Genomic DNA, 27374 nt, shown 5'->3' on the forward strand with positions numbered 1-27374 from the left:
GTTCCGGTCAAAGGTAGTGGAACACGTAGGGAACAGGATGCCATTTGGGAGGTATCCTTGATACTATTGGCTACAGGCCCAGTTTTATGGTTCTGCTCTTTGCTCTTTTTATTAAGAAAAAGTGGTGCCGGATAATACAGTATATTGGCATGAGCGCCAACTCTACCCTTTTGGGGGCCGTAAGAGCTATTTGATCAATGTGCCCTCCCACCTCTCAGGCAAAACTTTTTTTGGTGTGTGTTCATAATTTTTCCTCAATTCTACAATTCCGCAGTCTAAGGAAGATAGACCGTCTAATTACTTTTATTCAGATTTTTCGTGTTCAGAGTGGTCAGGAGGCCTACACACATGCACAGCATGCATAGACTGGAATTTAGTGATGATTAGGTCTACAAAGTTAAATACACTTAACATATCAACCTCAACAACAATAATTAACAAAGAGAAACAGAATGTGGTTTCACCAGTGAACGGCTGATTCCCCCCAAAAAATGCTGACAACTGAGTGACTGATCCACAAATGAAGAAGAGTTGGAGAAGTCTCCCAAACATGTCCAAGATTCGGTTTCGCTTTGGAGTCAGGGCGGTACTTCCAACATTGAAATAATCTCAGTTGAACATCAGCTTCAAAACAAACATTCGAAACAGCACTGTGACGACATAAGAAATCTATGTATAGGAGAATTCAAGGTGTCACAATACGGTTTTGAATGTTAGTTTTGGGTTTGATGTGCAACTGAGCATTCTACTCAAAGCATCCTCAAAGGGAGCTGATGAAGATTTGATCTAAAGCACATTACTAAGGTTTAAAAAACATGATACCATCACTAAAAAAGGCAAATAATTAGTATCTAGGCCTTTTGATATCATTTGGATGTAACCAAATTGATTTTAGATGCAGAATAACATTAATGTTAGTGACCATGGCAACAGCACAGCCAAGTGAAGAAAAATTCATAAATGTTGACATTTTCCATTGGGGTCCCCTAGTGGCCACATGGCTGTTATTACTGCACATATTCCATCTACAAGCAGTGTTTCTCAACCCTGCTCCTGGGCGCCCCCTGCCCTGCATGTTTTAGATCTCTCCCTGCTCTGTCACACCTGATTTAAATGATCAGCTCATTATCAAGTCCTTCATGAGCTACATCAGGTATGTTAGGACAGGGAGAGATCTAAAACATGCAGGGCACGGGGCGTCTAGGAGCAGGGTTGAGAAACAATGACTTAAAGGAAGCAAAGGCTCTGACTGGCAATAAAATGACAACAGAGGCGCTAAAGAGGCATTACTAAAGTATGCACTTTGAGCAAAAAGGATGTCAGAATTCTGACCTTCGTTCTGTCCTGTGGTGCAAAGAGAAACAGTACATGTGAAAACTTGTCAACTTTTCGATCAGTGTAAAGTTTTATCACAATAATATATGCTTTACAGTACAGTCCTCATCCTAAGGAGCCCAGCGTGAAATGGAGGAACAGCTTTACCTTTGGTTCTTAAAGATTTTGCAGGCAAATGGCATCACTCACAGCCGCTAACTGCTTCTGTCACCCCTGAATTACGACCCCATATTTCAATTTTGACAGGACTGTTACTTGTCTTCAACTTGGCGGCTTTGTTCCAGTTGAATTGTGTTTGGTTTTCAGATGCAGAAAGCTTCCAGGAAGCCAAGGTCTTGTGTAAATACACTGTATACATTAGGTGTGTATTGGGAAAACATACGTCTCTAATCAAATACAAATGTATGTCGACAAGGGAATGCCATTAATCAATTGACAATTATTTGATCTTGTAAATGTGTTGCAAACCAAATATCCACATTACACCATCATTTTGTCTGTGTACAGGTGTGCTATATAAAAGTGTTACCATGAAAAGTTTAATGTGAGGTTCACAGCTATGCAATGCAGTTGGGGAATATAAAATATTCAGACGCATGGCACGAGTCGGTGCCTTAAATAGTGGGTTTTTATTATTATTTGCCTATTGGACAGGATAATCTTTGCTCCCTGACTTTCACAGTACCTGACATGGAATTAGATTGAAGTCACACTCAGCTGGTCGCAATTCCCACAGAAAGCCATACTTGTTATCGTCTCTCTCTTTCTTTTTCTCTCTCCGAGGCATAGGTAGCTCTGGCCTGGGAACTAAAGACAGGATTGTCTATCCTGTATTCACAACTCGTATAGCCACGAAAATGTGTATTTCCAGCGTCTGGTATCGTTGTAAGATCTACGTAACAGAGCGTAATAAGTACAGCCGGTATCTCCCTGTATGTCAGTTTACATAAAAACAAGGTGAAACGACAATTATTGTACTTAAGGCATTACATTAACAATGACATTTATCAGAGATTTTGCGCTACCCTTTTCAAAACATTTACATGTCGATTCACATTTGAAATCACACTAGAACATGAAACGCATTTTGGTGCCATCGCTCTCACAACTCCCTCATACTGGTCACTGGAAGTTCAACATGGCACCTCATGGCAAAGAATTCCCTGAGGATCTGAAAAAATAATTGTTGATCTACATAAAAATGGCCTAGGCTATAAGATTGCCAAGACCCTGAAACGTAGCTGCAGCATAGTGGCCAAGACCATACAGCTGTTTAACAGGACAGGTTCCACTCAGAACAGGCCTTGCCATCGTTGACCAAAGATGTTGAGTGCATGTGCTCAGCATCATATCCAGAGGTTGTCTTTGGGAAATAGACATATGAGTGCTGCCAGCATTGCTGCAGAGGTTGAAGGGGTCAGACCATACGCCGCACACTGAATCAAATTGGTAAGCATGACTGTCGTCCCAGAAGGAAGCCTCTTCTAAAGATGATGCACAAGAAAGCCTGCAAACAGTTTGCTAAAGACAAGCAGACTAAGGACATGGATTACTGGAACCATGTCCTGTGGTCTGATGATAAACTTTTTTGGTTCAGATGTTTTCAAACATGTGTGGTGGCAACCAGGTGAGGAGTACAAAGACAAGTGCGTCTTGCCTTCAGTCAAGCATGGTTGTGGGAGTGTCATGGTCTGGGGCTGCATGAGTGCTGCCGACACTGGGGAGCTACAGTTCATTACCTGTGTGAAGTTGGCCCCCCACCCAACACGAAACGTCGTCAAACTATGCTCAATCGTTTGTGCTCCATTTGTGCTGTAAAAAGTTTTGTTTGTGCTGCTTCGGTTTTTTAGATATTAAAATAATATTTTTAGGTCAATCTGAGGTCACCCCCCACATGTTCCAAATTCACCCAAAATTATCTTGTTCGTTTGTGCTTCGTTTGTGCTGGAAAAGGTTTTGTTTGTGCTGCGTTGGGTTTTAAAATATTAGACATTGAATTATAGACGATGATGTCACCAGCCCCCCCTCACACCTACATTTTTCAAGTTTTTGTCCAGTGGCTAATGTCCAGGCTAAAATCTGGTTAGAGTGGGGCTTGAGTCTGCACATAGTACAGTAGATCTAGGGATTGGTTGGGCAACATTACAACCAAATTTTGTGATGATTCCCAAATTCCATGATCAAATGCATTAGCTAATTAATCTATTTCCACACATTACTGTCCATGGCAAAACATGTAGAGAATGTCTGCTATTTTTTATGCAAATGCCAAACTGCATTGCCTATAGATGTGGATGTGGGAAGGTGACCAACAGGCTAATTTGTTTCATTAAAAGTGCAGGTACAGAGCTCTGGATGGCTTTTCTGCCCAAGGAATTTATACCAAACCCCGGAGCTCCTCTCCGGACAGCTCCGGACAAGGCTAAATGTTGGTGAAGGTGTTGATAAAAGTCACCTTGTTCTACAAATATTGACACAGGTATGTGAGAAATAAATGATGTAATAACGCAGACGCCTTTCAAGTTTTGCCACATAGTTTTATGGGGATTATGACACATTATTTCAGTCAATTTGCATGATCAACCATAAATGAACTAGTTGATACCCACTAGAAATTGATTCTGGTGGCAGGATTTGTCTTCCAACATTTTTCGTAGCTCAGTGTAGCCAGCGACAGTTTAAGGAATGGAACATTTCCGTGCATCCGAAAAAGAATTCTGTGGAATTCTATGCATGTGTAGAACGAGATGCTGCTCAGCTTGTTTGGTGCCACATCGGGAAACCCAGAATGGGCACCAACGGAGAATGGGTAAGACACTGGTCGTTTAGAAGATCACATAAGATTGAAAGGTGTATCCGATGGTGTCCGCTCGAAAACCCCAATTTAAATATTCCCGACGCGTAGGACTTTGAGCCTCTCTTTGTGGAGAGGCTCTAGGTGACTCCTTATGATGTCTCCTCCCCTCTCTGAGTTTGAAATAAGGTCTAGCATACATTACAGGCACACCAGAGCAATCTGTGCCCCACAAGTGGCCACACGTGAAGAAAGCAGCAGGGCTCTCTTCCAGGCACCAGCATTTAGCCAAAGCATTCGGTCCTGATGGATGTCAAAGATGCATTGTTCTCATAGCGCTAATGGATCTGCCCTAGTAGCACTATTTATTATCTCTCTGTTGTTAGAGCCAGGTGTTGATAACACTATCAGTTAGTGATAAAAAGCTGAGTAGCTTGGCAGGATGTGCTCAGGAGGACATGTGTCCTGATTAACTTTCCCGAAAACACTTGGTAGTTGCTGCGTCGAAAAAAAAACACAAATAGACAACACAAAATTTAGAGAAGCGAAATGCGGTGTGAAATAAAACTAAACGTTAAATGGGAAACAAATGCACTTCTTTTCTAATCTATTCAAGCAAAGGGAGCTAGAACGAGAAAGAAAGGGCTTTGTGTATTAATGCTGGGTGATGAGGAGTATGGGGCAGCTGCCATCCTTCCTCAGTCTGAGTGAGAGAGAAGGAACAGCAAGCTGACAGCAGTGCAACGTGTGGAAGGAGTGCCAAAAGACTCATTCACTTCTCCCGTCCCTCTCATGTCTTGTCTAGCTCGTTCCTCCTCTTCCCTTCTTTCTTTTATCACAGAAATTGAGAGCTGCTCCTCTCACGGGCAGAAATAAGTAAAAAAAAAAAACAAGTCCGTCTCACTCCGGTGGATAAATAGAGAAATGACTCGAGTAACAGGCCACGCTTATTTACAGGGGTTTATTTATTTATTTATTTGTTTAAAGATTATCTGAAACTGAACAGAGGAAAAAAGCAATATCATTTTTCATAATGGGCTTTTCTCTCCATTGACTATGTACAAGGGCTATTTCCTTTCCATGAATTTCCGGTGAAACCAAGCAGCACACTGAATGCAAAGCTGTACATTGTCGTACTAGTAATCCTGTCAATATCAAACCTTTGACTGGAAGAGAAAGTTCTAGAGCTTTTAGTTCTATCCTGGTTCCATGCTGGTATTATCCGTTTCATCCATCAGGATTCTAACGATTTATAACATGTATATGGGATGTAATCTTCTCCCACCATTTTAACACACAGTAACCATCAATCAACACAGAACGCTGTATGCAATATCAGTAATGAGAAAAAAATGCAGCTCTTATAACCACTTTTCCTTCTGTCACGAGAACTATTGTGGCTTTTTTGATGAGTATGTATTGTGATATGGCCCTGAATCTCAGCGGATCCTAAACCTCAAAAAATAACAAACACTTAAACATTCTGCGGTGGCTGCTCTCATTAAGACAAAGTGCTGCACTTTGTAATTAATGATATATGCTAAATAATGGCTCTTTGGAAATGATGGTGGTGGCTTTTTAATGAGGCGCTTTGTCTGGGGCTGTGTCCCAAATGACACCCGGAGGGCTCCATGTCACAAGCAGTGGACTATATAGGGAGTAGGATGCCATTCGCAACACAGCCTTGGTCTGGCTTTTTGAGATGAGTCTGTGGTGTAAAGCAGACAGCAGGCCTTCAAAGTCTCTGCCCAGAGAGGAGAGGTTGATTAACTCAGGATCGGTGCTGTCGAGTGCTACTGAAAGCAGAGAGGAGCAGGAGCCTAGCAGAACGACGCCTACATCAGTCCATCAGTTCTCTGTTTCTTCCTCTCTGTCGTCACATCTATACAGGCCAACACTACATTCTCACCTGGTGCCTCCCTCCATTTCTCCTATTAACCCCCTTCTTTGACAGTGTGAACGCAGGGAAGGGAGACCAACAGGAGGGCATCACATTTGGTCGAGAGGAAAAAAAGAGATACACCAGGGGAGATTAGAAATGTCAATGGAAATGACTAGCATGATGTCAGTGTATTGGAGTGAGGCTACCGCAGGGGCACAGAAAATAAATGCTAATACGATTCGTGTACACATACCGTATAAAATGAGTGGACAAAGTTGTGATGTACAATATCCGTTCAAAACTTGGAGTGTACTATGGAGTATAGCAAGACACGGAAGACAGTTTAAAGTGGGATAGTTATTCGAGCTGCGCCGAGGAAAGGTCATAGAACAAAACAATAACACTACAACAATGGAACAATAAAAAACTGGGGCAATTTACTGTTTGGATTTCACCAATACATCCGGTTGCAATATGATAAATGGTTACCGATCCAGTTCCAATCTACATGTAAATATGGAACTGCTGTTAGCTATAGTACTACCGTCACAGATTCATCTCTAAAATGTAAAATATCCTATCTTCTTCCTCCACACACATTTGATTGTTATTGTCTACCTTTCAATTCTATTCCCCCTGGCCATCTCAAGTTCCTGCTCTCACCCATTTATCTTCCTCCCTCAACTTCTTTCAACTCTTCTCTTCCTTCTTCCCCTTTATTCTCTAATAAGTATGTCAGAGGTGCTACTCACATTGGGGGGATGAAGTTCAGTTTATTAGATTCCCATTAGTTATAGCACATGCAGTAGCTACTCTTTCTGAGGTTCATATTTAAAACATGATATTCATGTATTATTTCTATTGAAACATAGTGCATTGTAATTTTTATATTATAATATTGCATAGCAGTTTGATCGTTGTTAAGATTGGACTTCAGAGAGATAAGTAAAATTGGTTGAATGCTTTATCTAACCAAATATAATTGAAGAGAACTATTTTCTCCATAGAAGATAAACACCCGCACCCACCTGCTTTGGCGTTATTGTGGAGTTACTCATTAAGACATGCAGCAGCGATGACATGCGGCCAACCAAGATGTGTCTTGGAGGTGGAGTATCATTTGGGGGTCTCTTGGTGTGTCAAGGACACATCCACCTGTCAAAACATGGACGTCTTGCACACAACCAGCTGCTCATCTGGTAGGGGCCCCCGGGGCTACAAGCCTTTCTAGCTTTCATCAAGGGTTGACAGGGTTGATGTATACTTGTCTTCCTTTCTCTCTTGGTCAATAATCTTTCTATGCATATGCTTACTGAATTAACTGTACGGTAATGTATAACGTGGGAGCGTCTGCCACACCATTTTTAAAATGTAGCTTCATGAAATATATTGTTCGCAAAGCATTATGTGGGGCAAGGTGCAGGATTAAGAACGACTTGCCTGTGTTTCTCTCATTCACACCGGAGCACCGCTGCATTCTCTGTGCGTCTTCACCAAGTGCACAGAAACCACAAGTCTTCCAAGCGCGATCGCTCCGTCTGCAAACGTTTCGGTATGGCCCCTTTAAAAACTCTTACATTAATGATCCAGCCTAGATCTCCACTTCATTAGCGATCTGACATTCAGTATTTCATGGAAACAGGACAATGTCAAACGCCATTCGACTAGGCTATAATGTGCAGGTTTCGTCCTTAGTTCTAGCCATGGCAAACGAGGGGAGCGGCTGTTTCTTGTGAATAGGTGAATGGGATCAAACCTGGTCGTTGTCATCAAAGTTCACATTAAACCTGAAAACATTACTGGAGAAAACTGTGCACAAACTAACACAATGAGATCTCAGTGGAATACGTAAGAGATTATACGTAAATCTGTGACACCTGATTTTGAATGATATGTTGCATTATGTTACATTGCAATGTGCTACCAAAACATATAATGTGTTACATATCATTTGCTAAAACATGTGTTACGAACACAACTATTTTTCTTTTATGAATTTTCAATGTATTTATTAAATTACGTTTAGGTATCCCAGTACTGGGGCAAATGTTATGGTTATGGTTTGGGTTTAGGTTAAAAAAAATTTAAATGTTAGGGAAGAGTTAATGCTAGCCATTACAGCACTGCCGTTAAAGTTTCTGTATGAAAATGAAAAATTTTTGGTTTGCCTTAAGGTCAGGGGTCACAGTACTGGTTAGTAGTGGGGTTAAGGTTTGGGTAATGGTTACCAAAAAACATCTCATTGGATTTGAACTTGCAGTTAGAGTTAAGGTTGGGGATGTTTCTGTATTCTAACCATACCCACCATAACAATAACCATACCCACTATAACAATAACCATACCCACCATAACATATCGTACACACTTGGTTGTCAAAGCCATTTACTCACAAAAATGTACTTGCGCCTCAAGAGGCAACTCAATGATTAGTTGTATTTAATTCTATATTTTCAGCCAGTATACCAATGTTGTTAAGCATTATCTATTGCAATTGTTGCATGATACCACTGTATATATTTGTTTGCATGTCTTTCAATGGTGGACTTCTACAGGCAAAATCCAATTTCCACTAAAGTGGCTATTAAGTTCACACAGGTTGCCATCCCATGTATATTATGGGATACTAGGACATTAGTTGCTGTTTTAATTTTAATTCAATTCCAACCATGTGTTATGGTGATGCAATCTTAGAGCACTTCTCTTTCGACAAGAGTGAAGAGTTCGTTATCGCTACAGGTGCTCCTTAACATTTGTCGCCACCTCCTGGGACCTGTAAAATACTTTTGGATGGATGGAGAAACAGAGAAAAAAAAACAGATTGAAAGACTAAGAAAGAAAGACCATTAGAAGAGCAAGCAAACAGATACCCAACAATCATTATTTTAAGGTTGCAAGTTTATAAACGGAGTCATCGTTTCTGCAGTCTGATTGGTCATCGGTCTCTTGGCAGGATGATTTTTGAGGGACTAATATGTACTTAGAAGTCACGGCAAATGTATCTTGACAACAAAAAGGAAAGGCAGAACCAGTTGGATGAGAACCCTTGAAACACCCTTAGTGAGGTGCAGAGACTGGTTCACAAACCATTTGGAGGAGACCCCTTGAAACACCTTTAGTGAGGTGTACAGAAACTGGTTCACAAACCATTTGGAGGAGACCCCTTGAAACACCTTTAGTGAGGTGTACAGAAACTGGTTCACAAAGCATTTGGATGAGAACCCTTGAAACACCCTTAGTGAGATGCACAGAGAATGGTTCACAAACCATTTGGATGAGAACCCTTGAAACACCCTTATTGAGAAGCACAGAGACTGGTTCACAAACCATTTGGATGAGAACCCTTGAAACACCCTTAGTGAGATGCACAGAGACTGGTTCACAAACCATTTGGATGAGAACCCTTGAAACACCCTTAGTGAGATGCACAGAGACTGGTTCACAAACCATTTGGAGGGTCTTTTGATTCCCAGTGATCAGAAGGTGTACACTAACTGTGCCCTCCTCTGCCTTTAATGCATCCGGTATGTGTGATTGATTTCTGGTGCCACAGCGTAGGGTGTCTTAATGTCCTAATGCATTGCTCTGTCACACCGGGCTACCTTGGCAACCTGCCCTCTCCACAGAGCGATCTGCTGCTCCATTGGATGAGACCTGGGTGAATAAATACAAAGAGACGGCTTGGCGCTGGGGCGGAGGGGGGGATGGTTAAAAACAGAAATGTACACACAAGTGCAGGCATACGTGCACTCACAAAAAACCAAACAGAGGTGATGTGTGTGTGTGTGTGTGTGTGTGTGTGGGGGGGGGGGGGGGGTCGACATAGGTTGTTTCTAAAAGTGTTTGCCGTTTTTAACCGGATATTGATTCGTCTCAGTGGGGCCTGCCCGTGCTCGCCTGGTCCATTTCAGGCAATAGTGGCTTGTACTTGTTCCACCTCTATGGCTGGATAACACCTAAATCAATACATTGTTTTGCAGCATTTTCATTTTCCCTTTATGTTTGTGAAAAGAGCCCCCCACTGGGTAAAGTAGATCCTCCCTAATCCCTTGGACCGTTGGTTAACGGAACAACATTGTTGGCTGCAGTTCAGCTCTCATTACAGGAACCCATGGTTGTACAGTTAAACCTCTATACAAACAGTCCGCCATCCTAAGAAAAGCTATCGTAACCTCGTTGCCAGACTTGATTACCCCCTAAAAGGCCTCACTATAGCTGCCAACTTATATTGTATTCAAATGGGAGTTAAATTCAACATAATGAAAAACAAATAATTTTGTTACAAATTATGTATGTTTAATAAAACCAAAATGCTTTTTACAACTTGCTAACTACAATGTTTGCAAGTATTTTTTTTATAACCAACCAAACTAAAGCTTTTCCTTTTCCTAAGCAAAGGAAATGGATGAAACGCATTACTGCACCTATTCACGCTGAATGAAATGCACAATTTTAATCAAAGATAATCACCCATGGTTCCTACTGTGGCGCAATTAGCCAGATTATGTTTTACAGGATGTAAAGCCCCAACCATGTCTCTGAAGCATCTGAAAAAATTGGCGGGTTTTAGCATTGAAGCTACTTCTAGACAGATTGCATATTTCTTTCAGATTATATCCATAGTTGCAAGCAATACGACATTTATGGTTTTTCCTTTCCTATCGTGCCCCCATGTGGGCAACTTGAAACATCATTCACACAAAGTAAAATCACAACCCTGATCATGTGTACAAAATGTAATCGCACTGAGTGACAAAGATCAATAGATATTGTGTTATAGCTATTATACCACCACTGGCCAAAGTGAATGTACTTGCATGTCCTGAAAACTATTGCATGTAACATTTACCTCCAATGGCATTATAGTGCAATTATAATTAGTCTTCCCCAGCACAGAGCATGTTAAAAGATAATGATGGGGTCAGAAGAGATAGTCATTATCATTTTCAAAAGGTATGTTTAATTCAGTATGTGTATTAACACCAATGATTAAGCAAACTATTTCTCTTAGAATTGTCTAATTTTGATGATCAAAAGACTGTTACAGGTGGCAACAATAATACCAATAACTTTTCAGATGTTCCTTTTTTGGGAAAATACCCTCCCTATTCTTACTGTAAAAAGATGTTGACTTTGATAGGGCATGGGCATATATATATCCTACGTACCCATGTGTTGTTGTTGAATTACAACTCAGATTTCATATTAATTTAACTGCCATGTAGAAGTGGAGCTGTTAAAACAAATGAAAACAGAGAAATTACTTAACTACTGAGAATAGATGATCTACTGAGGCTTGAACACATAACACCCTATCTATCAAAGGCACATTTTTTTAGCTAAAGCATTTGTTAAAATGTTCATGTCACCAGAATGATTTAAGGTGAACTAACACTAGCATAGACTGAGGCACCTCTAGCAATTATTTATAAAGAAATAATCATGGCAACGTTGCATTTCACTAAATATTTGCTTATATTAGCAAGTAGTTGTTACAAATGAAAACAAAGAATAAACTTAGCTACATGAGCATACATAAGCTACTGAGGCTTGAAAGCATGACAGCATCTCCACAAGGTCAAGTTATTATTAGCTAAATCATATGTCATAATGTTCATGTCAACAGAATGATTTTAGAAGGACAAATGTTAGCTTAAACTTAGCTTAAACATATTTTTGTTAGCTAACGTTACTAGCTAGCCAATGCGGTTAGCAATTATCGCTAAGGTTAGTGTCATTAGCTATTTTTAATTGACTCTGCTAGCTAGTTTTTTTATTAAATAATCATGGCAACATTGTATTCCACTAAATATTTGCCTATAGTAGCAATTCATTGCACAAATGAAAACAGTGGATTAACATAGTTATTGAGCATTGATTAGCTACTAAAGCAGGAAAACATGACACCATATTTAAAAGGCAAATTATTAATAGCTAAATTGTTTGTAATAAGGTTCATGTCATAACAATCATTTTAGATGGAGTAACTAGCTAGCTTCAAAAATATAGAACATTGAACAACTTGAACTTGAATAAGTAGCAAAAATAGAACACTTACAACAATGATAATGTTAAAATAAATTGGTGGCAACTGGCAACTATGTCCAGTAAATATTTTAATGTAACTATTTGCACCTTGGCATTTATTTGCCAAGGCTGCAGATCCATTGCCATAAACTTTTTTATTGCATTTGTTATTTCTTTGGCACAAGTTGAGTTTATTGTCAGTTATTTATGCTCTAACCATTTCTCCACTTTATAATATTCTCAAAATTATGTAAAGCATTATTGAAATAGTAATTTTGTTTTGTTTATAATTTCCTCCCACATAGTTTCACTTGTAGCCTACACAATCCAAACTATAGACACACTGCAGACCTTTATTTTGAAGGCAACATATGAAATTTTAAGTCTTATTGTTGCTGCCAAATGTATATAACATTTCATCGCAGACTTCTATTTTGAAGTCAAAATACAAAACCGCATGTCTTATTGTTGCTAAGTTAAATAAAAAATAGGCCTGCAAGTATAGAGCAGTATAGTTGTTTTTAACTGTTTTGTGAGTGCAATTCGTTTAATGCCAAATCCACAAACCGTACACGATCAGTTGCATGGATATGGTGGAGGTGGTAATCGCTGGCCACAATGACATGCGGCTACTTAATCACAGAATCGCGAACTCCTTTTAAATTTCACAGTTCGAAATCAAACTTGCACATTTTCGAACTAGAATCCAAATTGGTCCACATATAAGTCCATATATTGTAGATTAAATGACAAAGTATTCATCCCCTCTTGAAAGTCATTAGCCCCTGACCAACTTCTGTGCATCTAAATGGCAGCTACATTTACCTGGTTACAGTCTTAACCTGCTTACCTTTGAAGTAGGTACAGGTCAGTAACCAAAACAAAAGTGTTGGACAGGCATTTGATTTCCAAGGGGGGGGGGGGGGGGGGGCATGTTTATCTTACTTACCAACAATGACTAGTGATGGGCTATTAGGCTATTGTCATTCGACATAACCATCCCACATTCACAGTGACAGTGGAATAAAGCGATTTAACTAGAGGCTTGCAACACTAATTACATGGTGAATTAAACCACCAAGGATGTACAGTACCAGTATGCAGTATGACAGGATGCCGCAACACTAATATACATTGCAACTCCCAAATCAATGACATAACAGGTACCAAAGAAACAAGAACGTACTCACAAAAACGTTGTTCCCTCGACTGTAAGTCAGGTGTACTTTTCGTACTTTGGTTCCTCACAACTTCCATGTTTTCTCTAAAAAGGCTTTGTCAGTAAATCCGCCACCAAATGCATTTCTTCTCTTCCATTAAGCATTAAAAAGACAACAACATGGCTCAGAAAAAATATAAACAAAAAATCTAACGGAAAGCACTATATCTAAAAAATGGCAACCTCTCAAAAGAAAGTTAAAATAAATCTTAGATGTTCCTACATTACATCCTAACTAGATCTACCTCAGTTAGGTAGCTGGCTCTCAGATCACACCACCTGAAAAATGTGCACATAGGCAACTAGGCAAGCTAGAAAGCTGCTAAGTGGCAAAGAACAGGCTCGTTATGGCAACTCGAAGTCGGATTGGTTGAAGAATATGACAATCAACAACCTCCTCCCCATTTGCATCAACAGAAGATGGGATTCACTCAAAATTCTATAGGCCTCAGGATAGATTTTTCACCTGGAGACAGCACATGTGGAAAATCTGATTGGATAAAAGCTCTGATTTATCTGAGCTGCACTGGAAACAGCCAAACTGAAGGAGAGAAAAGCAATGAAACTATGTCAGTAAACTGATGAGAACGAACTTTGTAAAATACATAGTGTTATGAAAATACATATTAAATTAAACAATATATAATTTTCCGTTTCTGATATCACTTGGCCAGCAAAACATTATCGTCTACCTTACTATTTTGTTCAATTGCATTATATTTCGTTTTTATTGATGTTGCAAATGACAGACTAGAGAGTTTTACCTACCTTACTTGCCTTCCAGTAAAGAAAAAAGACTGATCAAATTAACATTACATGATGTCTGGTCTGTCGCGCATGTGGTATTTCACGATTTGCAACTCATCTGCTAAAGATTGTTTATCAAACAAAGTCAGATACAGGTGACAAGATGAGTGACTCAGAGACAGGAAGGTAATCAAGATTTGAACATCCGGTCAGATTGGTGAATCATCTTCTTCAACCATCTTTGATTGCAGAGACATTTGGTCCCAGAATTCAGTGGATTGAAAACAAAAATGGCTGTGCGCGTAAACAGTAATTAGCCAAACAAGCTCAACATAACCTTCATGAATATGTTTTTCACTGATTGTATTTGTCCATTACTAAATATACAAGAATCGGAATTTATAACTTTTCACCATCTTTAGTTAAATAGTGAATAATCCTGTAAATAAAGGTAATATTAAGACACAAACCCTTGTCTGCTGGTTAGCATATGTTTTATTGATAAGACAAGTGGTGTGATCCTCAGGAAAATAACATCTTAGAAGGTTGCTCAATAAATATTCAGTCTTTAACAGTACTATTGCCCTAAATAGTTTCAAAATATAATTTGAATCTGTTGAAATCAGAATACTGCTCCATATCTAATAAGCAATATGGTGTTTATGGGCTGCTGTGGTGGCAATTTGTGTTGTGTTATAATATACAATTCTAGAAATGTCAGTGCATACTGAAAAAAATATGCATTAAGAAATCAACTTGAACATAAATTATATTTAAAATGTACTTGTGAAAAGGTTTCAGTATGTCAGTGCATACTGAAATAATATGCATTAAGAAATCAACTTGAACTTCAGTGATATTTTAAAATGTACTTGTGAAATGGTTTAAATCTGTCCTTTGATGTAGCGTTTGCAAAAAAAAAGTATAATAATGCCAGAAGTATAATAATAATAATGACCCAGAACAAACACAATAGGGTTTCCCCAGTGAACTGCTGAAACCCTAATAATAATAATAATGAACAGGAACAAACACAATAGGGATTCACCAGTGAACTGCTGAAACCCTAATAATAATAATAATGAATGGGAACAAACACAATAGGGTTTCACTAGTGAACTGCTGAAACCCTAATAATAATAATGAACGGGAACAAACACAATAGGGTTTCACTAGTGAACTGCTGAAACCCTAATAATAATAATGAACGGGAACAAACACAATAGGGTTTCCCCAGTGAACTGCTGAAACCCGAATAATGAACCGGAACAAACACAATAGGGATTCACCAGTGAACTGCTGAAACCCTAATGAAAATACGCTACTAAACGGTCAGTGATTAACACCATTTAAAGCATGTCATTAACTAAATAGAATTACATTTAAGCTGCAAATGTTATTGGCCAAGTGGGAGTGGGGCTGTAATCGATAGACCACAGCAGTCCACACTGACTTAAACCCACGTTTATCAAGTCAGTCATGGTTCAGAATACAATGTAAAGGAATGAGGTTATCTCAATAATATATTCGAACAACCAAAGACATTCTTTGTATGCAAGCCCAGACTGAAGTAGAATTCACAACCTAATCTCTTAACAAACCACGTCCCATAGGCGAAACTGCAGGACCAGAATAACTGCATGACCTCACATTTTAATTAAGCCATGTTGTGGTAAATCTGTTATTTTGCCATTGCCTAGCATTTTAATTTGATCATATTCCAAATTTTGGCTGTCAATGAAAATCTTAAAGAAATATTCAACAGAAAGAATTCAACAGTTAAGGTTAGATGTGTATTGCCTGTGACTAAAAGTTCCTGATCCAACAAGGGGAAGAATCTGTCAATGTGCAAGGTACTGAACCATAATGGCTAATTTAATAAGTAACTGAAAGGATTTTTTGTGTAGCTTGATGTACAAATCTAGCAGTCTCAGTGGCTAGCCCCTAAGCTATGGCCTCAATGCAGAACGCCAAGCAGAGATTTGTTGTGTCCCATTTTTAAACTGTTTTGCAAAACTTGGTTTGATAATTAAATAAATAAGTATTTAAATAAGTGTAGATAATCTAACCTCTAAATTCAAGCTAATGTCTTAAGTAATTGAACTGGCATTACTACAAACACACCTTCATTTTTGTCAGGTATCTTCATGTATTTTTTATTTTATTTGATAGCTTGCACAGCCAGTTAGCCTTAACACAACAGTTTATGTTTACATATTGCATTTTAATACATTTGCCGACATCCCTTTCCAAAGCAACTTACAGTGCTGAGTGCAAACATTTCTGACACGGTCCCTTATCAGAATCCAAATGTCAACCTCTGGCATTGCTAATTAGGTTATACGTAAACAGCAAAACCTAATTATGTGCATTTATTTGTTTTAGCTAACATCAAAATTATATCACCTATGAGAATCAAGTGTTTTAAGCAACAGGAGATGTATTAGGGAAGCACTTTTTCTGTATCTTCGTAGTCTACCATTTTTGACAATATTTCTTGACCTGTTCTGGCCAGTGTTAGTCAGTAGCCATGAACTGGGCTGTTGTGTTTTGTCTACTCTTGTGGTTCCTTTATTGCCTCTTGGTTGTTGGAGTTTATCTACTTACTACAGTGTGAAACTCCATTGGTCTCCCCCATCACGTCACATACTCACATTATAGGCATTTATCACAAACTTGGCCTAGAGGATTGCATTAACATTTTAACAATTTGTTGGATGGTATTATCTAGGCTATTTCCATTGGGGGTTGGGAGGTTGGCAGTTTTTTTCTCAAATAATTGTACATTTATGTCATTTAGCAGATGCTCTTATCCAGAGCAACTTACAGGAGAACATGCATTTTCATGAGGCATCCCTGCTTTGACTGGTCTGGGTCAGGTGATCGAATGACATTATGAAGGGCAGCTCTGAGAAGCTGAAAAAGGATTTTAAGAAGCTGATTGTCTCTACTAATTAATTCTGGACATTTACCACCACTTGATCGTGGTATTAAACGCTTCAGCAGACTCAAAATCATAACTGCCTTCAGAATTACTGCAAATCCATGGGAGTAACTTTTGTAGACAACTGTGATACTTTCTGAAAGCAAAGGTTGTTTAATAAAAGGAACGTTTCCACACAAAAGACCTAGGAGCTTGGATTTGAACTCAACACTACAGGGCAGATTTGAGTGATCAACTAACCAAGCCTATCCCTGTAAAGATATTTGGTGACCAAAGTTAGCAGTTCCATTGTCCTGCTTCTGTGTCTAATGACAGAATGGGTTTAACCAGTAATCCTGTGGATGTAACTCAAAACCAAAGGGCTTGTTCATTATACTCCCCAGACCGTAGTGTCACCCTACAGTGACTAACATTTCATATTCCTTCTCATGTGACCTTAAAATGGTTCAGCCCATCACAAGACAGACCTAGGCATAGAGGCGCACATATCAGGAAATCTAATCCCCATTGCCTTGCAGTCTCCAGAAACATATTGTCGATGTGTTGGTAATAATCCTACATTTATTGCAACCCTCTTGTTTTCAAAAATTGTAATGGGTTTCTGGTTCTTGCAGTCGAATTTACAAAGTCTACTGTCTGAGATGGATTTAATTAAGAATTGGGTATCTCAGTCAAATCCAGACATCTTTATTTATCTGAAACCAAATCAAAGTAAACAATGATGAAGACACCGTACTTCTTGGGTAAAAATGTGTTGGATCAGATAGGTTGGATAAGGTTGAGGTGTTGCACCTTTTACAAAAACTAATCTTTCAGTCTCCCAGTTAGTATTTGTCTCCATATTAACTAAGCAGTTTGAAATTAAATTATGAAACTGTCATGTTATTTATGGGTGTATACTGTCCACATTTCACAAAGTAGCAATGTATGACTCAACATGAATAGTGCTCTTTTTGGTGGTTTTGCAGTTGGACAACTAATCAAGTGTCTGTGTGACGCGGGTGCCACAAGCCCATGGCCTCCCGCCACCTGATGTCCATTCCTCTTGCGGGAAATATTCGGGAGGATGATTTTCCAGTTTTGGCACAGGCACATTGAGAGGTCTGTGAATGGCTCAGCACAGGGACCAACAAACCTGACCTAGGTCTGCTGGTTACATCGGGCCCACTCAGCACCGGAGCCCTAGATTAAATTCAACTTTAATGTCATTGAATAGTACAAGTACAGTACAACGAAATGCAGTTTGCGTCTAACCAGAAGTGCAAATAGAAGAGGGCAGGAAATGTATAAGTATTAATTATATGTATGTATAAGTGGAATGTATAGATGTGCAATTAATGCAAATGCATTACATATGGCAATTCTAAATGTGCAGTGGAAGCAAATAGAAGAGGGCAGAAAATGTACAGGTATTAAATAAATTATGTACAAGTATTAATTAAGTAAAATGTATGTACAAGTGGGATAAATAGTTGTTCGGGTACAAGTGGCAATTCTCAGTGGCATTCTGAATTTGCAATCGTGGAGAACTGAAGGAGTAGGGTAGCATGTGCAACTGACATGCAGACATAGCAGCAATGAAGTTCCTGAGGTATACTTGTATATTTAACAATTGAAAATGCAAGTACAGTGGATGTTCTAAATGTGCAATGAAGGCAATTTTAAGTCAGCATGTGCAAATACAATTTTAGCAGATATTTTTAAATGTACACTCATTCTTTGGGTTATTCCATAGGTATGGAAAACCGCCTGTGTTTTGCCACTACATTGGTGTGGAAATACTAGTGACCTTGACAATTAAAATCTCTAAAATTCTTGTGAAATACTTGAGAATTCTATAGCTGTGTTCTTTTTTATCTGACCACCACTTTCTGAATGGATTTCAGTCTGGTTTTACCTGGGTATTTTTTTCTATTACAACAAATACATTGGTCGAATTGGCCTGCTGTACCAGTGAAATTCAACGCTCCTCATCTCGTGTCTGGACACCTGTTTGTCTTTATTGCCCCCACCAGCTCTTCATCACTGTCCCTATTTAAGTATTTTCTTTGTTGTCGGTCAATGTTTAGTTTTCATGGTTTCTGTTTTTGTTACATTTCAGTTCTTTATTAAAAGTTCTTTGTTCTCTTTAGACTTTTTTCCCCCACTATCTATTGACCTGTCAAAGGGTTTTGATACATTGAATCACTTAATTTTCCTAAAGAAACTGACTCCTTGGGCCACATACGTATGTTTTGATAAAACAAAGTATATGCTATTTACTAGTTTCCAAAGTCTTGGCTTGGATTATTTCAAAACCTTGAACAGTTCTCTCACAGAATATGTTCCTATCTACAAATAAGATGACAGTCTGTTTTTTAAACCCAGCATTAATGATTGGGTTAAGAAGCTGGTTAAGTTGGTTCATTTCATAAAAAAAAACGAATCATGTCTGTCTTCTCAGCACAGAAATTAAATTGTGCAAGCCACTTTTATGTTGGTGCTAGATTATGGTGACGTGGTTTATATGCATGCTCCAGCATCAGTATTGAAACCTCAGGATTCAGTCAATCATGTAGCCTTGCGTTTTATTACTGGTGCAAACTTTCGCCCACATCGGTCTATTTATACACTTCAGTTGGCTGGGACTCCCTGACATCCAGAAGGGTCATACATTAGCCAATGTTTGCTTAAAAGGCTGCCCTCGAAAAACTTCTGCCTATCGCAATGAAGTTGAAAAACAATAGTTATCAAATGCTTTCATTCAACTGGTTAGTCCTACAGATACCGTTTGTGATTTGCAGACTGACATGTGTTGCATGTCTGTGTATTTTTGTTTTTATTGCTGTAATACAGGGTTCAACAGTGAAAGGCACATGGGTCTCAGTTGGATTTTTCTTGTTCACAGGGGAAATAAAAAAAATATATATATAAAAAAATATTAAAAAAACGTAATGTTGGTCGAGTTTCATCAAACCCTTCGTCACATTCACTGGACTAAGAGGTCAGCCAATTAAAACTATCCCAAGTTTTGTCCGCAATTGGCTTCCAACTTCCAAACTGAGGTGCTTTGAAAACAGATGGTTTGACAAAGGAGAGCCAGCTGGTGGACGAGATTGACGGTATCCAAACTGTTACTGCAGTTTCAATGTCATTAGTGCCTCCTTCACACACAGGGAGTCTTGTGAGGAATTAGAGAATTGTCAGTCTATTCTCCTCCAGGGCTGCCTGAGTGTTCATAAGAGGTTACAGGGCAAATTACTCATCACTGTCACCATTAGCTGGATACAGTAGGCTGTGGATGGAACAATGGGCAGGGATATTGCCTGGAAAATATATTATAATACAATGTCCGAATATCCAGACATTAATTTAAAAAATAAATTCTTGGTCAGGATGTCAGTGGTTGCATGGCCAAGGGCAACCTGTATTACAGCCAGGATATACAGTAGTTTAGAGATAGTGGACTATATAGGGACTTATGTCCACATTGAAGTGCCATCCAATCCCAAGCACTAAACATAATTCCAATAGCATTATTTGCACATTATTATTATGTACATTTGAATCATGTTAGTTGATAAGCGTAATGAAATTAGTTGTTAAAGTAAACAGGACCAGTTGATAACTGTAGTACTGTATTTAGCCCTACCTACAATGGGACTTTTTCAGAACTGGCTTCTCACTGTTGCTGCCCGATCCTGCCAATTATTATCTCCAGAGAAATATCTCTCTGAGAAGACATTTTTGTTGCCAAAAAATTGTAATTTGCGGCTTCATTGGACTGTTTCAGTGTAATGACTTGGGGTGAGGAATACAGACTAGAGAAGGAGTCGGGAATGAACCTGTATCAAGGCAGTGTGCATGCACAAACACACACACACACACACACGCAGTCACACGTATGTATAAGCAAAGTTTCACACACACACACACACTCAGGCTAGCAATTACATAGTATTGATCTCAAAGGGAAGGTGTTTTCCTGCCACCTTCCTGTCAGGTGCCTATTGCATGACTCTCACATTTAAACACATGCCTACACACACACACACACACACACACACAAAGGAAGCTCCAGTTGAGATATTTCCCCCTGAGGTGAAACAGAAAAGCTGTGAAGTGGACACAGGGTCAATTCACCTCCTCTTTCTAAACACTCCCCTCTGCCCCTGCTGTTAAACTCTTTGGTGACGGTAAAAGGAATTGTCAGGATGCTTTTTACAGCACCGAACCACATTCCCCCGCAGCTAGCCTCTCCTCTCCTCCCATGCGCACCATAGGCAATCCCAAAGAAATTTGAGCCTTAAATGGCAAACTCTCTCTACCCTCAGGAAATACAATCTGCGGGGTGTTTCGGTTCAACTGTGTTGTTTAAGTGAGTGCTGAACCTGCTGTACACAGAGGAAACAGGGAAAGAAGATTTGCTTGTTGGTGCCTCCCATGTGAAGCTCCACCGAGGTGGAGGCTACTGCTTGAAACTGGATTGTTTTTGGATTGTTAACTTACCATGCTTGAATCTACAGATGTGTGTGTGTGTGTGTGGGGGAGTGGGTGTTTTAGTCTTTGTCAAGGAATAAGTGCTAATCCGCAGTGTGATGGCTTGTGGCTGGACGTATAGTGATATTCAGACATCACAGGCGTTCGGTCCGGTCTGTCTGGCAACTAATGTAAACGGCAGTCACTCTGGGAAATGGTATTCTTGTCAACAGGAGTGTGGCACCATATGGAGGGCATGACACCCAAAAAGACATACCTTTGCCGAGTGTTAAACAGATTACAGCAGGTGTCTCTATAAATGTAGGCCTAATTGTAAAAATAAATGTTTTTTTTCCTCTATATTGCTACTTATCCCTAGGTCCTTATCAAAGAGAAAGCCCTGCAAAAAGTTTTGTCAAAATAACCATTCAAATAAAAGCAAAAAAATAACTACTATATTTCTTCAGAAATGTCCTAGGTTTTATTTTTCCTGCTTGTGAAATCAATCAATTAATCAATCAAATGTATTTATAAAGCCCTTTTTACAACAGCAGTTGTCACAAAGTACTTTACAGTGACACCCGGCCTTAAACCCCAAGAAGCAAACAGTAGTGTTGAATTTCAGTGGCTAGGAAAAACTCCCTAAGAAGGTCGAATTTTAGGAAGAAACCCAGGCTCAGAGGGGTGACCAGTCCTCTTCTGGCTGTGTTGGGTGAGATATTAAGAGTCCAATTGGAATAATAAATACATGTCTCTGGGCTAAATCCAGAGTCTATTTGATTTTAGACTCGGTCAGAAGTATGACCAGGTGGACAAGGACAGGAACAGCAACGGGCCAGGACCTCATCTCCTCCTAAAATTTAAAACTGGAGGAGACTGAAAAAAAAGTTAGTAGTGCATTTCTCATATCCCCCAGCACAATAATATAGCAACGTAACACCTTGGAACTGAGACGGGGGGGTCCGGTGACACTGTGGCCCTACCCGGGGGAGGCCCCGGACAGGGCCCAACAGGCAGGAACTCAATCCACCCACATTGTTGTTCTATTTCAAAAATGTCTTATTTGTCGAGCAAATAACATGTTCTGAGTTAATATAAGTTATGAAATCCCATCAGAAGAAACTGTATTTATTTGTTTAAAAATATAAACAGAAATATTTTTCACTCATCATGCATCTGGTCCTTTTATTTTGTATGTGTCTTGGTCTTTGAATTAATCTGCTGTTTTTGGATGAATCTCTAGCTTGCTACTATTTCATATGAATAACAAATAATATATAACAATTATGTACTTACTCAAGATATACTTCTGCCAGGAAAGTCTAATTTACAGTTTTGAGAAGGTTTTTGGGAAAGTTCAAAGTATTTCGGTCAACCCACATGACGCCGGTATCATTAGCAACTGGCTACACATGGAGTGATCAAACGTGCGCACCACGTAGACAGACAGTGCAACATTGTGGAAAATAATTGCCATATATTGTGTAAGGTTTGGCTTTTCAAGCCCAAAATGGCTGAACAAAGAGGGGGTAATGTCAATATTGCATTGATTAGCTAGTAGCAGAGAGATCCTCTGTTTCTAAACTTAAAAAATGCATACCGTTCAATTTTCTTTGGAAGGCTACTGATAAATGATCTGCGAGCTACCAGTACCCTGGGATTAGCCCATTGCATTGCAGAATACGTCCGAAATGGGACCCTTAAACCCTATTCCCAGTATAATGCACTACTTTGACCCGAGCCCTGGGGCTGTTTTAAAACACACTGCATTTAGGATTCTGCCTTTTTCCCCTGTTAATTTAACATCCTCCACAGTGGGAAGTGTCACACGTGCCGTGCCACAGCCAGGGGCTCTGATCCTGGGCTGAGAGTTCAGACGGAGGCCTCAGGACCACACCGCGGTCTGCTGGAGGTTAATGACCAGATCAATCTTAATTCAAAGATAGTGATGGTCGGATGGACCAAATGCTTCTCTCATTACTTTGATTGTGTGCCATATTTGATCAGGGCACAAATAGCTCAGGTCAAAAGTAGTACTTAAAGAGAAGACACGGTACTGGTCTGTTGACTATTGTTATGGGCCTCACCACGCCGGGGATCAATAAAATGCTCAATATGAGTTTGAAATGAGAGAGGGGTGGTTTGGTTAATCTTGTGACACGTTAACCGAAATGGGAAGATTACAGAGGATTTCGGATGTACTTCCCAGCTTTACCCTTTTCTGGAAGTTATTTTTTACAAATGCTGTCTTCTGTACCTCTTCTTCGATCTGTCAGACTTTGGGTAGTCTTTATCTTAACATTATCATTGAGCCTAACTGACTGCAGTCTCTGTGTGATTGCTTGCTATGCTTCGTCATAATGGGGACAGCTTTTTGTTCGAATTGTGTACAGTCATTATCTCCCTTCCACAGTTTTGTTAAAACACATGGAATCTATGGCTCTGTGTAATCTAAAAACCATCTAACAGATCCATGTGAGCGGAAGAACACAGCACACTTTACTCATAGGCATCCATGTGGCTAGCCACTGTTTACAATGCTCTTCAAACCAGGAAGTCTCATTGGTCAACGCATGTGGCCACCTCAGATTCCTTTCCTGGTGCCCAAGGTGCCTGAGGGAGTTGCAAGAACACGATAACACCGTAAAATCCTCTGCTGACAATGATTTGTCACTCCCCAGGCTCTGTTGGCCAATTTGCATCACTCATGAGGGTTGTAAGAGGGTCTTAGGTTTAACCATTTAAATCATAATTGATTTAAAAATCATCCGAGTTCACTGTGTGCGAAGGGGGAAGACTGACTGCTGTGGTCTAGGCCAGCATTAAAGAGGTCACCACAAGAAGTCATAAAGGACTGATCCAGATCAGGTCCCCTGTTACTTGGCCCTTGTATTTGGAACATCGTTTGAGGGTTTGCTAGTAAAACACATCAAGTGGCACTATTTGAAGTGCTGGCTAAGACCCAAACAGCATTTCAGACTAGTGTGTGTATGCGAGTGACTGCCTGTGTTTGTGAGCATGTGCAAGCTCACAGACCTGGTACCAGATCCAAAACAAACTGGATAATAATGTAGATTTACACTTAACATAAAGTAAGACTAACTCCACCAAAATATAGTTATGTCCTGAACTACTCCTTTAAGACACACAGGGCTGGATTTTGAGATCTGACTTTAGGAGAAAAGAGAAGATTAAGACGAGTGCATCATCTCTAGCAGGGTGATGCTGTCTCCCTTCTTATGACTTAATCGGGCAAACAGCTAATTAAAAGTCTCATTAGCAGGGACGAGGAAAGCGGAGCGAGCTGGAGACTTCATTAATGAAGAAATGCATCCATCCTGGGCATCACAATGACGTCCCTAGCCCCCTTTTAGCATGACACGCCACATTAACTAACACACAGCCCCATCTGGACCTCAGAGCCACACTGGACCAAGGAACAGCTTTACCCCAGCTCATCAGAATGGTCTGATGGAGAAACTTACATGGAGAAACTGACTTTGAGCTATATGGTGCAGCGGACTCTCAAGCAAAATCTCATCAAATTGCATTTGTCACGTGTTTTGTGAACAACGGGGGCAGATTAACAATGAACCGCTTACGTATGGGCCCTTCTTCAACAACAGAGTCAACTGGGAAATAATGAGATATGGAAGTAGATAAAATGTAAATAGATAACATTAAATACAGAAGCAAAACTGAGCAATTGAGGATGTAAAGCAATGAGAGAGGTACGAATTCCAGACTTCTCAGAAGTGATCCGCGCATGTCCAACTCTTGTCTAATGTATCCGGTGGTCCATCAAAAGTTTAACTGAGTTCTACTTTTTGTCTCTGAACCGATGGGATGCGTCATAGGCAATCAACAACGCACTCCTGGTATAAAATGACCCGTTTATATCATTCCACAATAGAGCAGCTACACAGATAAACTTGTGTTTTGCATTTATTAGAGGGCAAATGAAATGCTGTACCATGCTTTTGTCCTTTGTGTGATTGCATCACCATGGCCAAAAGCTAAATCTGAATTGGATCCTTCACTGTGGAGGTGTTAGATGTGAATAAAGTTTGGTTGATGAGCGCATACGTGTGTGTGCGCACGTGTGTGTACTACTATACTAGGCCCAGATGTACAGGAATGGTAACGGGATATTTAGCTGGTCTTCGATTCAGGTTAAGTTTAGGGTTATAAATGGGTTAAACTTAGGGTTATAAATGGGTTTCAGGGGTTAATATAATGTTTAGAGTTATAGGTTAGAAAACATCCCCAAAGTCCTCATGGGTTGAGTAAAAAAAGCCTGTGTGTGGTAGGGCTATCAAAATTGCTCAGAAATGACGTTAGAATATTCCCTAAAAAAAAACGCATAATATTTGAACTATTCGAACATCTGGTTGCGCATGAGCATTTTGTCAATGACGCGCATTACGTTAATAACAGGACAAATTAATACAAAGAGACATAACTACTTGTATAGGTAGTCTATTTAAGTTTAAACATATTTGACAACGTATAACCTACACAAAAACAAGTAAATCAAATAATGACCAAGACCGCAGACCTCACGCTTGCTCACTCGCTTGCTCACGCGAGCACTTTCTCTCTCTCGCCCTCACGCTCTCTGCGCAATGTGCGGTTGTGCGCATAACGGTTTAAAATTAACAACAATAAACACATTTTGAGTGCTGATCAAGAGTTTTGTGCAAGCAATTTAAGGTCGCGACTATAGACTCTGTGCACCAGCGTACTGACGAACTTCCGCTTTTGTCTAGAAGTCAGTATTGCAGTTTCCGGTTTACTTACTAATACTCATCCGCATTAGTAAACACCTAAACTCACAACAAGATGAGTGATTACATTCTTGGCGTTTGAATGAAAAAAAAAGGAAAAAAATAAAACTGACAGCAATCCGGCGCGCTAGCGTGCGCACTCGCAAAGCAGTGGGCTACCGCAAGCGTTTTTTTATTTATTTTTATTCTAATATACATTTTCACCTTCGAAATTCGTTTTTTTAAAACTATTCAAATATATATTTGAATTTAGAATATTCGTTGACAGCCCTAGTGTGTGGCCATGTGTGTGCGCCTGGTTGATGTGTGTGTGTACGCATGGTGACTGTGTGTGTGGGGGGGAGGGGGGGGGGGCTGTATGCGCACTAGTGTCAGCGTATGTATCTGTGTGAATTACACCGCAACACTGACTGTAGATAAGAAACACTTCTACTTTTTCTGATCAGATGAGAGATTTAAAGGGGGGAGGAGAGATGGGATAGAGAGTCGAGAGCCACTAGATAGTGTGACTGACTGCTAAAACATGCCAAATGGCAAACTATAAACTAGATAGAGCACTACTTTTTTAACAGGACCCATAGGGAACAATGGGCCATTTGGTACTCAGTCTGTGAGTGCCAAGGTCAGGCTGGAGGAGTGGAATCGACAGCATTGATGTTCCTCCCACTGTGTTATCTGGAGAAGCCAGACTGCAGAGTCACAGGAAGGCGGATCTCCTCACAGCTCATTTAGGAGATATTACACACAGGCTGCCCATGGAGCCAAGGTACCTGCCGAGTGAAGATCAAATTGACATGGAAACTGAGAGAGAGACAGAAAGAGAGACAGGGCAGAGGGAGAGACAGGGAAAAGGGCGAGAGTGAGACATGGGAGGAGAGATAGATGCGGATCACATACATACTGCAGTAGAATAAAATGCTATCCTATTTGAGGTCAGTCCAAGTTGACTATTATTCAGACTCTGGTCCCAGAGTTGAGGATCCATTTCCTAAGTCCTCATTACAAAATTGTTGGACTGTAAATTAGTGTGTCACATGGCTGGCTGATTGGCGAGGAGGTATTGTGTCTATATCCTAATAAACTATTTCCTTAACGTTGGGTCTTTCTTTCTCGTCTCTGCAAGGCATGGTTACAACAGCCTGGTGTTTGTGCGCATCAAATTTTCCAGTGGTGAATCACCAAC

This window comes from Esox lucius, chromosome 5, assembly GCF_011004845.1.
Source record: "Esox lucius isolate fEsoLuc1 chromosome 5, fEsoLuc1.pri, whole genome shotgun sequence".
NCBI lineage: Eukaryota > Metazoa > Chordata > Actinopteri > Esociformes > Esocidae > Esox > Esox lucius.